Below are 5,602 nucleotides of genomic sequence, written 5' to 3' on the forward strand. Positions count from 1 at the left end.
TCAACTGGAATTCCATCACTTCCACTAGCTTTGTTCATAGTGTTGCTTCCTAAGGCCATTGTATGGATATAACACACTTCACTTATTTGTTCTTCAGTTGATGGACATTTAGAATGTTTCCAGCTTTTGACTGTCATGAATAATGGTGTGGTGAAAATTTCTGTACATTTCTTTGGGTGGATAGGCAGTTTCATTTCTCTGGCAGATTCTTCAGTTCAGTTCAGTTGCTCAGTCGTGTCCGACTCTCCGCGACCTCATGAATCACAGCACACCAGGCCTCCCTGTCCATAACCAACTCCAGGATTTCACTCAAACTCATGTCCATCGAGTTGGTGATGCCATCCAGCCATCTCATTCTCTGTCGTCCCCGTCTCCTCCCACCCCCAATCCGTCCTAGCATCAGAGTCTTTTCCAGTGAGTCAACTCGTCGCATGAGGTGGCCAAAGTATTGGAGTTTCAGCTTTAGCATCCATCCTTCCAATGAACATCCAGGATGGATCTCCTTTAGAATGGACTGGTTGGATCTCCTTGCAGTCCAAGGGACTCTCAAGAGTCTTCTCCAGCACCACAGTTCAAAAGCATCAATTCTTCGGCGATCAGCTTTCTTCACAGTCCAACTCTCACATCCATACATGACCACTGGAAAAACCATAGCCTTGACTAGACAGACCTTGGTTGGCAAAGTAATGTCTCTGCTTTTTAATATACTATCTAGGTTGGTCATAACTTTCCTTCCAAGGAGTAAGCGTCTTTTAATTTCATGGCTGCAATCACCATCTGCAGTGATTTTGGAGCCCCAAAAAATAAAGTCTGACACTGTTTCCACTGTGTTTCCATCTATTTCCCATGAAGTAATGGGACCAGATGCCATGATCTTTGTTTTCTGAATGTTGAGCTTCAAGCCAACCTTTTCACTCTCCTCTTTCACTTTCATCAAGAGGCTTTTGAGTTCCTCTTCACTTTCTGCCATAAGGGTAGTGTCATCTGCATATCTGAGGTTATTGATATTTCTCCCAGCAATCTTGATTCCAGCTTGTGCTTCTTCCAGCCCAGCGTTCCTCATGATGTATTCTGCATATGAGTTAAATAAGCAAGGTGACATATACAGCCTTGACGTACTCCTTTTCCTATTTGGAACCAGTCTGTTGTTCCATGTACAGTTCTGACTGTTGCTTCCTGACCTGCATACAGGTTTCTCAAGAGGCAGGTCAGGTGGTCTGGTATTCCCATCTCTTTCAGAACAGTTTATTGTGATCCACACAGTCAAAGGCTTTGGCATAGTCAATGAAGCAGAAATTTAGGAGTGAGATAACTGGAATGTATCCTAAATTTATGTTTAACTTTTTAAGAAATGGACAAACTGTATTCCAAAGTGGTTATACCACTTTATATTCTGACTAACCGAAACTGAAAGTTTCAGTTTCAGCATTTCCTCACTAATACTTATTGTCTTTTTTATTATAGCCATCCTAATAGGTACCTCAGTTCAGTCGCTCAGTCATGTCCGGCTCTTTGAGACCCCGTGAACTGTAGCACGCCAGGCCTCCCTGTCCATCACCAATTCCCCGGACTGATCTCCTTTAGGGTGGACTGATTGGATCTCCTTGCAGTCCAAGGGACTCTCAAGAGTCTTTTCCAACACCACAGTTTTTATTTTTATTTTCTGAAAGATGTCTTTTGAAGTGTAAAATTTAAAAATTTTGATGTTGTCCAACTTACCCAAGTTTCTTTTGTAGCTTATGCTTTTGATGTTGAGTTGTGGAAATTTGAGCAAGTTGTCTAATTTCATCAGGCCACAGTTCCTTTGTTGATAAAATTGGAAGAATGATTCTTACCTCCAGGGTAACTCCAATTTAAATCTGATATCCCTGTATCTGTTGAAAGAAATGGAACCTATAAGCAGAGACCGCAAATTCAGAGAAATTATGTTCTTGGTATTTATTCTGTTTTTTTCTGATTTATTGGAAGGGAGGAGTTTGGTATATGTAAAGCCTATTGAACATATCTGCTGATCAGTTTTGCTCTGGTTTTCTGATTCAAGAGATCAGGCTTACGGATGGAGGGGAATGAGCAAGATAAATAAAGGGAAGCAAAATACACAGGGGTTAAACGATGGATGAAGTTGCCTGGGAAGGGCGAAGCTGAATGATGGAAGGATTATGAAGGGCCTGAGAAACTTTGGGGTAATAGATATGGTAAAAATCTTGATGGTGATGATGGTTTCACAAGTGTAAACGTACATCAAAACTTACCAAATTATATACTTTAAACCTGTTCTGTTTATTGAGTATCAATTACCTTAACAAAGCTTTTTTAAAAAGCTGGTTTTAATAGCCGTGAGGATGGGTATTATAGGAAAAAAACCCTGAAAACAACAAGTGTTGACAAGAAAGTGTACAAATCAGAACAGTTGTGCATTGCTGTTGGGAATGTAATATAGTGTAGCCACTGTGAAAAAGTTCAGTTCCTCAACATGTTAAACATAGATAGAACCAACATATGTTCCAGCAATTCTCCTCTTGGGTATATACACAAAAGAAGTGAAAGTAGGGAATCAAATAGATATTTATACACCAATGTTCATAGCAGCATCATTCACAATAGTTCAAGTGGAAACAACCCAAGTATCTATCAGCAGATAAATGGATGAACAGAATGTGGTAAACATACAATTGTATGTGGTACACATACAATTAAGCCTTAAAAAGAAATAAAATTCTGGTACATGTTGCATCATGGATGAACTCTAAAGATATCCTACTAAGTGAAATGAGCTAAACAGAAAAGGACAATTATTATATGATTCCACTTATATGTGGAACCTAGAACAGGCGAGTCACAGAGATAGAAAACAGAAATTACTAGGGCCTGGGAGAAGGGAGGAACGAGGAGTTACGATGAATCAGTGCAGCGTTGCTGTTTGGGGTGATGGAACATGAATAGATATTTCCATTTCTGGAAACGGATCATGGTGACGGTTGCCCAGCAACATGAATGTACTTCAGTCAGTTCAGTTCAGTCGCTCAATCATGTCCGACTCTCCGTGACCCCATGAATCACAGCACGCCAGGCCTCCCTGTCCATCACCAACTCCCGGAGTTCCCCCAAACTCATGTCCATCAAGTCGGTGATGCCACCCAACCATCTCATTCTCTGTCGTCCTCTTCTCCTCCTGCCCCCAATCTTTCCCAGCATCAGGGTCTTTCCCAATGAGTCAACTCTTCCCATGAGGTGGCCAAATTATTGGAGTTTCAGCTTCAACATCAGTCCTTCCAATGAACACCCAGTACTGATCTCCTTTAGGATGGACTGGTTGGATCTCCTTGCAGTCCAAGGGACTCTCAAGGGTCTTCTACAACACCACAGTTCAAAAGCATCAATTCTTCAGCACTCAGCTTTCTTTATAGTCCAACTCTCACATCCATACATGACATGACTACTGCAAAAACCGTAGCTTTGACTAGAAGGACTTTGTTGACAAAGTAATATCTCTGCTTTTTAGTATGCTGTCTAGGTTGGTCATAACATTCCTTTCAAGGAGTAAGCGTCTTTTAATTTCATGGCTGCAATCACCATCCGCAGTGATTTTGGAGCCCAAAAAAATAAAGTCTGACACTGTCTCCACTGTTTCCCCAACTATTTCCCATGAAGTGATGGGGCCAGACACTTTGATCTTAGTTTTCTGAATGTTGAGCTTTAAGCCAACTTTTTCACTCTCCTCTTTCACTTCCATCAAGAGGCTTTTGAGTTCCTCTTCACTTTCTGCCATAAGGGTGGTGTTATCTGCACATCTGAGGTTATTGATATTTCTCCGGGCAATCTTGATTCCAGCTTGTGCTTCCTCCAGCCCAAGGTTGCTCATGATGACTCTGCATAGAAGTTAAATAAGCTGGGTGACAATATATAGCTTTGACGTACTCCTTTTCCTATTTGGAACCAGTTTGTTCCATGTCTAGACCTAACTGTTGCTTCCTGACCTGCATACAGGTTTCTCAAGAGGCAGGTCAGGTGTTCTGGTATTCCCATCTCCTTCAGAATTTTCCACAGTTTATTGTTATCCACACAGTCAAAGACTTTGGCATAGTCAATAAAGCAGAAATAGATGTTTCTCTGGAACTTTCTTGCTTTTTCGATGATCCAGCGGATGTTGGCAATTTGATCTCTGGTTCCTCTGCCTTTTCTAAAACCAGCTTGAACATCTGGAAGTTCATGGTTCACGTATTGCTGAAGCCTGGCTTGGAGAATTTGGAGCATGACTTTACTAGCATGTGAGATGAGTGCAATTGTGCGGTAGTTTGAGCATTCTTTGGCATTGCCTTTCTTTAGGGTTGGAATGAAAACTGACCTTTTCCAGTCCTGTGTCCACTGCTGAGTTTACCAAATTTGCTGGCATATTGAGTGCAGCACTTTCACAGCATCATCTTTTAGGATTTGAAATAGCTCAACTGGAATTCCATCACCTCCACTAGCTTCAGTTCAGTTCAGTTCATTTCAGTCGCTCACTTGTGTTCAACTCTTTGCAACCCCATGAATCACAGCACGCCAGGCCTCCCTGTCCATCACCAACTCCTGGAGTTCACCCAAACTCATGTCCATTGAGTTGGTGGTGCCATCCAGCCATCTCATCCTCTGTCTTCCCCTTCTCCTCCTGCCCCCAATCCCTCCCAGCATCAGAGTCTTTTCCAGTGAGTAACTCATCGCATGAGGTGGCCAAAGTATTGGAGCATCATTCAGCTTCAGCATCAGTCCTTCCAATGAACACCCAGGATTGATCTCCTTTAGAATGGACTGGCTTAGAATGTACTTCAGTTCAGTTCAGTTGCTCAGTCGTGTCCAACTCTTTGCGACCCCATGAATCACAGCACGCCAGGCCTCCCTGTCCATCACCAATTCCCAGAGTTCACTCAAACTCATGTCCATCGAGTCGGTGATGCCATCCAGCCATCTCATTCTCTGTTGTCCCCTCTCCTCCCACCCCCAATCTGTCCTAGCATCAGACTCTTCCAGTGAGTCAACTCGTCACAAGAGGTGGCCAAAGTATTGGAGTTTCAGCTTTAGCATCCGTCCTTCCAATGAACACCCAGGATTGATCTCCTCTAGAATGGACTGGTTGGATTTCCTTGCAGTCCAAGGGACTCTCAAGAGTCTTCTCCAGCACCACAGTTCAAAAGCATCAATTCTTCGGCAATCAGCTTTCTTCACAGTCCACTCTCACATCCATACATGACTACTGGAAAAACCATAGCCTTGACTAGACGGACCTTGGTTGGCAAAATGACACTTAAAAATGGTTAAAATGGTAAACTTTGTATTATGAATATTTTACCACCGTAAAAAATGCAAAAAAGAGAGAATGCATGAAGTAATACATAAATTTAAGTGGTAATAACAATAAAAAATGCATAATGAGAAGTTGATAAATCAGCTCCAGGAGTTAAGTTAGAAGTAGACAGAGTCTGCTTCTTTCCTGGCTCCTTTATCCTACCACATACACCTATCAATTATTATAAATTTATTCTCCCACTTCTTCACCCCCCCTTGTTTTTAGGCACAGAAAATTATAAAGTGTAAAATAAATTGAATGCATTCAGCCAGGGGAAAA

The sequence above is a fragment of the Moschus berezovskii genome, chromosome 26 (assembly GCF_049115385.1).
Source record: "Moschus berezovskii isolate FMDL1 chromosome 26, NW_MosBer_1.0, whole genome shotgun sequence".
Lineage (NCBI taxonomy): Eukaryota > Metazoa > Chordata > Mammalia > Artiodactyla > Moschidae > Moschus > Moschus berezovskii.